The sequence below is a fragment of the Octopus bimaculoides genome, chromosome 21 (genome assembly GCF_046866305.1).
Source record: "Octopus bimaculoides isolate indiv1 chromosome 21, ASM4686630v1, whole genome shotgun sequence".
NCBI lineage: Eukaryota > Metazoa > Mollusca > Cephalopoda > Octopoda > Octopodidae > Octopus > Octopus bimaculoides.
In genome coordinates, this window is record NC_142948.1 from 32,281,336 (window position 1) to 32,291,335 (window position 10,000).

General features: G+C 33.8%; 1 protein-coding gene across 17 annotated transcripts in view; it reads left to right on the plus strand.

Moving 5' to 3' along the window:
* The window catches only part of LOC106883233 (ras GTPase-activating protein nGAP), a 567,079-nt gene that overhangs the window by 126,869 nt on the left and 430,210 nt on the right, over window positions 1-10,000 (plus strand). The window lies entirely within an intron of this gene.

Sequence of the window (10,000 nt, forward strand, 5' to 3'; positions counted from 1 at the left end):
TTTTCTTTCTTTCTTTTTGTTATCTTTACTGAAGACAGATTTATTTATTCCATTTATTATTATTATTATTATTATTATTATTATTATTATTATTATTATTATTATTATTATTATTATTATTATTATTATTTTCATTATTATTATTATTTTCATTATTATTATTTTTATCATTATTATTATTTTTATTATTTTTATTATATTTATCATTATTATTTTTATTATTATTATAATTACTTTTTTATTATTATTATAATTACTATTATTATTATTATTATTATTATTATTATTATTATTATTATTATTATTATTATTATTATTATTATTATTATTCAGTATTATTATTGTCTTTCAGTATTCTTCTTTGTTTTCACTGCACAGCTGAGAAGAGGTTTTTTTCTTTCTTTTTTCTTATCTTTTTTTTTTAGTACATGCAGTGTTTTATTCATTGAATTGAGAGTGCACTACTTTAATATGTGTGCAGTTCCTGCAAAATTTTTGCATGTTGTGCATATTTATAAGTTGTGGTGTTTTGGTTGTGTGTGTTTTGCACATTTCTTTTCAATCTCAATGCTCCTCTTATCTGTTGGGATTGCTTCTGTTTTTCAGCCCCTTGCATTCCTGGTTATCTCTATTTCCAGCTCTTTTTTTATTTTGGATAATTTCTCTATTTCTTTGAGAGATACTTGATAAGGAGTTATTTGTGTGGCTGTGTGGTAAGAAGCTTGATCCCCAACCACATGATTCTGAGTTCAGTCCCACTGCTTGGCACCTTGGACAAGTTTCTTCTACTAAAGCCTCATGGTTGACCAAAACCTTGTGAGTGGATCTGGTAGATGGAAACTGAAAGAAACCCATCATGTATATATATATATATATATATATATATATATATATATATATATATATATATATATATATACATTATATATATATATGTGTGTGTGTGTGTTTGTTCCCCACCTCTGCTTAATAACTGATGTTGGTGTGTTTATGTCCTTGTGACTTAGCAGTTTGGCAAAATGAATCACTAAAATAAACACCAGGCTTTAAAAAATAAGTATTGGGGTGGATTTATTTGATTAGAAATTCTTCAAGGCAGTGCTCCAGCATGGCCACAGTCTAATGACTAAAACAAGTGAAAGATAAGAAAAGACCTTGACAGGCAGTGTTAGTTTGTTTACATCCATGTACTTTAGCAGTTCAGACTTCAAAAAAGATTTAAGCACGGTCAGCAATGGGACCAAACCCTTTCAGAACAGTGCCCCAGTATGGCCGTAACCCAATGACCAAAACAAATAAAAGATGAAAGTTAAAAGATGATGACACAGGAGAAAAATGTGGTGTGATGCTGTGTGGGTGAAGATCTCTCAAACCCATGCTAACATAGAGAAACAGATGTAAAGTGATGATGATGCTGGCGGTGTTGTTGATGGTGATAATAAGGGTGGTGGTGATAGCGATGGTGCTGGTGACTATGATGATGGTGGTAGTGATGATGATGATGATGGCAGTGGTGATGATGAGGGTGGTGGTGGTGGTGGTGGCGATGGTGGTGATGAGAGTGTTGGTGGTGAGAGGAGTAGTGGTGGTGGTGGTGGTGGTGATAAGGGTGGTGGCAGTGAAGAGATGATTAGTAACATAGTACAGAGAATCACAAATAAAGGAACAAAAACAACAACAACAACAACAACAACAAAAAGGGGAGAACCCTTGAAAGCCAAGCCTAAATCGTTTATATTTTTGGCTTCTTTTAATAACCGATTCCCGTATAATGTCATCTGGAAAGAAAGGAAACTACTGTTTACAGTATAATTGATAGTTTAGAGGGAGGTGGTCACTACCAGAACCAACAGAAATTCTTTAACAAATATCAAAACTTTTTGGTAATTAGGCTAATTGCAAATTACTATATCATCATCATCATTCTTCTTATTATTATTAGCAGCACACGCCATCAAAGTGGTGCTTGGGTACAAATATACAAAGCCCAATATACCCTATTATTATTATTATCATTATTATTACTATTATTATTTTTTTTGTTATTATTATTATTATTATTATTAAGCTATCAGAGGAAATAAACCAGGCTTCAGATTGCATTTGTTGTTGGAACCATCTTTTAGAGGAATCTAGAATAAACAGATTTATTAATCTTTAGGCTTTGATATCACTCATTATTCGTATCAAACTTTCGTTTTTTATTCTGCTGTTTTTTTCTTCTTTTACTTTTTTTTTAAAAATCCGTTTGTTTTTTGTGTGTGTGTGTGTGTGGTTGTTTTTTAATCTCTCCCCTTTATTATTTCATTTTCTTTTTAATTTCTTTTTCTTGTTTGTTCTTTCTTACTTCAAAAGCGCCACCACATTCAGATCAAGAGACTGAGAAATTTTCTCGGATAAAGATTAGACATAAATAGATATAATTATTGCTTTTATTTTTATCTTATTTTTTTTTTTTTTTTTTGTGGAGTTTGTTGTATTGTTTGTTGTCTTTGAGGCTAATATAAGTTTATCTTTGTTCATTCTCATGAGAAATACCATCATCACTATCACAGCGACCACCACCACCACTATCATCATCATCGTCACCACCATCATCATCTTTGTGGACTCCATTTGTTGTTTGTTTCATTAGTCTTCAGTTCAGGAAGGAAGTAACTTCGTGACCTTTTCCAAGCTCCCCGAGGCTAGGAGAAAAAAAAAAAGGGAAGAATCTACCCATAGATCAGAGGACCTTGTTTTTGTGTTACAGTTAGGTGTTTGTAAACAGTGGAAGCACTTTCACCATTTTTCTGGTGAATTACGATGCCTTTGTTTCAATTGATTTTGAGAATGACCGTTTTATTTTTTTTGGGGGGGGGGGTTTACTTGTCTCAGCCATGCTGTGGCACCACCTTAAAGAATTTTAGTTGAACGAATCGACCCCAGTGCCAATTTGCTTTTGGTTTTAAGCCTGCTATTTATCCTAGCTGTCATTTTGCTGAACTGGCGAATGTACAGAGACGTAAACACACCAGTTAAGTGATGGAGCGGGGACAAATACACTTACAAAAACACACACACACACAGGGTTCAAAATTGTACAAAAAACAAAAAAACAGAGACAGGTGAGGGAACAACGTATTGTGTATGTGCCAGAAACACAATTTAATTTATATATGTATGTAATTGATGTATGTCCAGGAAATAACTCTTCATTTCTGCATACATGTGTATGTCCTGAAAGTAAATTTTAATTTCTTCATACATGTCACTGATGTATGCCCAGGAAACTCTTCCTTTCTACAGACAGATTGTGCATGTCCTGAAAACAAATCTTAATTTCTGCATACATGTAATTGATGTATGTCCAGAAAATGACTCTTCATTTCTACATACATAATGTGGATATCCAAAATAAACCCCCCAAAACATGTAATTTCTACATATATTTAGCTGATATATGTCTTGAAAACAAATCTTCATTCCTATATATATATATATATATATATATATATATATATCATTACCATGTGACTAAGAAGCAGACCTTCATTTACACATCTATGTAATTGTTGTATGTCCAGAAAACTCATTTCCACATATGGTGTGTATCCAGGAAGCGCATCATTTTTACATATATTTAGCTGGTGTATGTCTTGAAAACAACTCTTCATTCCTACATATATATCAGCATATGTCTAAGAAACAGCTCATCATTTATGCTTGGTGTATGTCCAGGAAACACATCATTTCTACATATATTTACCTGTCGTATGTCCCGAAAAACAAACTAATTTCTATGTATATTAATATTATCAGTTTCTGTAAAGCAATAAGCTGACAGAATCATAAATACACCGAGCTAAATGCTTAGTGGTGGTTCATCCATTTCTATATTCTGATTTTAAATTCCTTTAAGTTTGACTTTACTTTTCATCATTTTGGGGTTGATAAAATAAATACCAGTTGAACACTGGGGTTGATGCAATCGACACATTGCCTCCCTTGAAATTGCTGGCCTTGTGCCAAAATTTGAAAGTAATATTATCAGCTTCTATAAGGCTGGTAGAATTGTTTGTACATTGGTACAAAGCTTAATATTTCATTCATCTTCATATTCTAGGTTCAAATTCTTCCAAGGTCGACATTGCCTTTCATCCTTTTGGGGGACAATGAAATAAGTCCCAATGGAACACTGGGGTTGATGCCATCAGCTTGCCTCCCTCCCCTTAAATTTCAGACCTTGTCTCTATTAGTAGACAGGATTATTATTAATTTCTATTCATTAATAAATATTTTGAAATGTGTCATTAAAACGAATCTTGTTTTGTGTCTTAGAAACAAAGAGCAGTTTCCAAATTTATCTCTTGCTGTTAATTTTATTATTTCTTTTTGAATTGGAATTAATCTGTCTGAGAATCCCCTGACCCCCCCCCCCCCCCATCAACCATTGTTAGCTCTTCATTTTCCCCATTTCTCAATTGAAGAAAAAGAAACCTACATTACTTTTAATTATCTTTGTATTATGTTTACCAGATTTAATTAGTTCTTCTAAGAATGGAAATAGCATATGTTCAGCAAAAAAAAAAAATGTTAGTAGGTGCAGGTGTGTGTGCGTGGGTAAGAAGCTTGTTTCCCCAACCATGTGGTCTTGGGTTCGGTCCCACTGCATTGCAGCACCTTGGGTAAATGCTTTTTTACCTTGAACTATATAGCCCTGATCTGATCCGACCTAAGCCTTGTGTGCAGATTTGGTAGATGGAAACTGAAAGAAGCCTGTCTTGTGTGTGTGTGTGTGTGTATACCAATATACACATTCTTTTATTATTTTACTTGTTTCAGTCATTTGACTGCGGCCATGCTGGAGTACCATCTTTAGTCAAACAAATCAACCTCAGGACTTATTCTTTGTATAAGCCTAGTACTTATTCTATCGGTCACTTTTGCTGAACCACTAAGTTACGGTGATGTAAACACACCAATATCGGTTGTCAAGCGATGGTGGGGGTGACATACACAGAAACACGTTCTGTATACTTCAAATTTAATACTATATTAGTTTATCTTTTTTCCTGCCTCTGACGAGATTCTGCTTTATAAGATGGTTTCTCTTTTGTTTGTTTGCTAAGTTACAGGGGCCTAAAAATACACTGACACCAGTTGCCAATCAGTGGTAGGAAACAGACACAAACACACAACCATGCCTGTGCCTACACACACACTCACACACACACATGACAGGCTTCTTCCAGTTATCATCTACAAAATCCACTCATGTGGTTTTGGTTGGGTCAGGGCCTATGATAGGAGAAGACACCTGCTCAAGGTGCCTAGTAGTGGGACTGAACTTGGAATCATGTGGTTCGGAAGCAAACTTCTTACCACACAGCCACATGCCAAAAAGAGTCAAACATGTAAAATAATGAAATTGTAACAAACAGCATAAAAAGATATTTGCACGTGCATGTGTGTATTTGTGTGTGTGTGTGTGTGTGTGTTGTTTGTGCATTTGTGTTTGTGTGTACTTGTGTGTGTTGTGTATTTGTGTGTGTGTGTTCTTTGTGTATTTGTGTACTTATGTGTGTTGTGTATTTGTGTGTGTGCATGTGTATTTATTTGTGTGTGTGTGTGTGTGTGTTGCTTGTATTTGTGTGTGTGTGTGTATTTGTGTGTGTGTGAATTTGTGTGTGTGTGTTGTTTGTGCATTTGTGTACTTATGTGTGTTGTGTATTTGTGTGTGTGCGTGTGTATTTATTTGTGTGTGTGTGTGTGTGTTTATTCCAGTGCCATCGTACATTTGAAGGATGGCAAAATAATGTTTGGTAATCTTAGAGATTTTGGCTTGATGCCTCATGAAGAAGAACTAAAAGGAAACGATTATTTTGGAATGAATCGAAAGAGTTTTAAAAAATAACTGCCTGAGTGTGGGGAGTGGCAACGGCAGCAAGCAGCAGTATGTAAAATATCTTATCCAGTAACTGATTAATTATTTTGGGCTCTCCTCTTAATTAATCAATTAAGATTCAAATCTTGTTAGTGGGTGGGGTGCAGGGTTTTTTGTTTTTTTTGCTTTTTTTATCGTAGAGCAAGATTTTTAGAATTTGCTTTTCCAAGTTTATTGAAATTGACACATGAAATAAAACAGCTGCTTGTAATGGTGGGGTTTGGGGGTTGAGAAGAACAGGGGATAGGAAGAGATTGTACTGTAGATAGAAAGGTAGTTCTATGTAGTGTTGATAGAAGAGGCAGTTCTATGTAGTATTGATAGAAAGGTAGTTCTATGTAGTGTTGATAGAAAAGCAGTTCTATGTAGTGTTGATAGAAAGGCAGTTCTATGTAGTGTTGATAGAAAGGTAGTTCTATGTAGTGTTGATAGAAAGGTAGTTCTATGTAGTGTTGATAGAAAGGTAGTTCTATGTAGTGTTGATAGAAAAATAGTTCTATGTAGTGTTGATAGAAAGGTAGTTCTATGTAGTATTGATAGAAAAATAGTTCTATGCAATGTTGATAGAAAAATAGTTCTATGTAGTGTTGATAGAAAGGTAGTTCTATGTAGTGTTGATAGAAAGGTAGTTCTAGGTAGTGTTGATAGAAAGGTAGTTCTAGGTAGTGTTGATAGAAAGGTAGTTCTATGTAGTGTTGATAGAAAAATATTTCTATGTAGTGTTGATAGAAAGGTAGTTCTATGTAGTATTGATAGAAAAATAGTTCTATGTAGTGTTGATAGAAAGGTAGTTCTATGTAGTATTGATAGAAAAATAGTTCTATGTAATGTTGATAGAAAAATAGTTCTATGTAGTGTTGATAGAAAAATAGTTCTATGTAGTGTTGATAGAAAGGTAGTTCTATGTAATGTTGATAGAAAAATAGTTCTATGTAATGTTGATAGAAAAATAGTTCTATGTAGTGTTGATAGAAAGGTAGTTCTATGTAGTGTTGATAGAAAGGCAGTTCTATGTAGTGTTGATAGAAAAATAGTTCTATGTAGTATTGATAGAAAAATAGTTCTATGTAATGTTGATAGAAAGGTAGTTCTATGTAGTGTTGATAGAAAAATAGTTCTATGTAGTATTGATAGAAAAATAGTTCTATGTAGTGTTGATAGAAAGGCAGTTCTATGTAGTGTTGATAGAAAAATAGTTCTATGTAGTATTGATAGAAAAATATTTCTATGTAATGTTGATAGAAAAATAGTTCTATGTACTGTAGATAGAAAGGTAGTTCTATGTAGTATTGATAGAAAAATAGTTCTATGTAGTGTTGATAGAAAGGCAGTTCTATGTAGTGTTGATAGAAAAATAGTTCTATGTAGTATTGATAGAAAAATAGTTCTATGTACTGTAGATAGAAAGGTAGTTCTATGTACTGTAGATAGAAAGGTAGTTCTATGTAGTATTGATAGAAAAATAGTTCTATGTAGTGTTGATAGAAAGGCAGTTCTATGTAGTGTTGATAGAAAAATAGTTCTATGTAGTATTGATAGAAAAATAGTTCTATGTACTGTAGATAGAAAGGTAGTTCTATGTACTGTAGATAGAAAGGTAGTTCTATGTAGTATTGATAGAAAAATAGTTCTATGTAGTGTTGATAGAAAGGCAGTTCTATGTAGTGTTGATAGAAAAATAGTTCTATGTAGTATTGATAGAAAAATAGTTCTATGTACTGTAGATAGAAAGGTAGTTCTATGTACTGTAGATAGAAAGGTAGTTCTATGTAGTATTGATAGAAAAATAGTTCTATGTAGTGTTGATAGAAAGGCAGTTCTATGTAGTGTTGATAGAAAAATAGTTCTATGTAGTATTGATAGAAAAATAGTTCTATGTACTGTAGATAGAAAGGTAGTTCTATGTACTGTAGATAGAAAGGTAGTTCTATGTAGTATTGATAGAAAGGTAGTTCTGCCAGCTTGCCAACTTAGTAATAATAGTAGTAATGGTAATAATAATAATAATAATCCTTTCTACTATAGGCACAAGGCCTGACATTTTGGTGAAGGGGAATAGTCGATTACATCGACCCCAGTGTTTCACTGGTACTTAATTTATCGATCCTGAAAGGATGAAAGGCAAAGTCGACCCCAGCGGCATTTGAACTCAAAAGGTGAAGACAGATGAAATACCGCTAAGCATTTCACCCAATGTGCTAACAATTCTGCCAGCTCACCGCCTTAATAATAATAATAATAATAATCTTTTGCTATCATTTAAGGAGTTTAATGAATAAATGAGGTGTCACTGAGTGGCATGGCTGCAGGTTTGGCTGTGTGGTAAGAAGTTTACTTCCCAACCATATGGTTTTAGGTTCAGTCCCATTGTGTGCTATTTTGGGCAAATGTCTTCTCTTTTGGCCTCTATTGCCTTCTGAATGTATTTGGTAGAAGGAAACTGAAAGAAGCTCATATATATATATATATATATATATATATATATATATATATATATATATATATATACACAAAAATAAGAGGAATGACCAGCAAAAGTGGACTCCTATATGCTAGAAATAGATGCTGAATCATCTAACCACAAAAAAATATGTTCTCAGTAAAATATTAGCAACACAACAGACTGTAAAAGGGCAAGACAAATGAAAAAATACTAAAAAAGAAAAAAAAACGATTAACCTACGTACCATGGTTTCACCTGTTAAAATTTACATAAGTAAATATCTGCAGGATCATCAGCATAGTCTGTCGATTTAAAAATATAATTTCCAGAACTAGACAAAAGACGTCCACCTGAAAGGGAGCACGTGTAGAGTTCTACAAATTACATTCAGTGTATCCCTTCAAATGTCTTCAATCTGGCGTGCTAAGTCCGGAAATAACTCTGCAGTTAATAAATTTCTGCAGCTAATTTACCGGTTTGAGAACATCATTATTTAAAATTTATTAATGAGGGTAAAAATTGATATTAATCAATTAAAACCAGTGGTCTAGCATACTAAAAAAAATCCGAGGGGCACTATGTTTGTCCCCACCACAGCCTACCAACCAGTGTTGGTTTATTTACATCCCCATAAATTAGTGCTTCAATATAAGAGACTGACGGAATAAGTATTAAGCATTAAAAGAGAGAAAAGGTCCTAGGAGTGTCATTTCTTTTAACTAAAACCCTTTAAAGTGGTGCTCTAGCATGGCCGCAGTCAAATGACTGTAAAAAGGAAAAGGAGCACTAATCAAAATTTTAATTTCTCAATTTTCATTAAAAGTATTTTTTTTAAAATCTCAATTAATAGATTTTCTCATTTGGTTTTTAAGAGTTACCTCCCTTAGACTAGTAGTTATTAAATTGTTAATAACACTAATTTCATTATTTTGCATCAGGCTTGGAACCAAATATTGTGATGATGATGATGTGGTAGTGGTGGTGGTTTAATATAAGAGTGGTTAGAACGTCGAGCTTACAATCGTGAAGTTCTGAGTTCGATTCCCAGACTGGGCAGTGTGTTGTGTTCTTGAGCAAAACCCTTCATCTCACGTTGCACCAGTTCACTCAGCTGTAGAAATGAATTGCGACGTCACTGGTGCCAAGCTGTATCGGCCCCTTTGCCTTTCCCTTAGATAATGTTGATGGCAGGAGAAGGGAGGCTGGTATGCATGCGCGACTGCTGGTCTTCCATAAACAACCTTGCCCAGACTTGTGCCTCGGAAGGGAACTTTCTAGGTGTAATCCCATGGTCATTCATGACCGAAGGGGGTTTTAGGCTTCGCTTAATCAACCCCTATATTGCTCGCTGTTGCTTGAGTTAGCCAGCGAGCTTCTGTGTAGTCACATGGCCAGGCCTATTTAAACACAACAGCTAGATTTCCCCCTTTACCTGTACCAGCCAATAACTACCAATATTAACGACTACAAACATTAAGCCTGGCTAAAGAAATCAATATTTGAGTCACAAATAATTGTATAATCGATCTTATAACAACTCAAGTCAATTTATGGCTGTCATTTCGGGATTTAGTTTCAGATTGTGTAAATATTTGATATAAATAAAATAATGTAATGTAATATATACAATA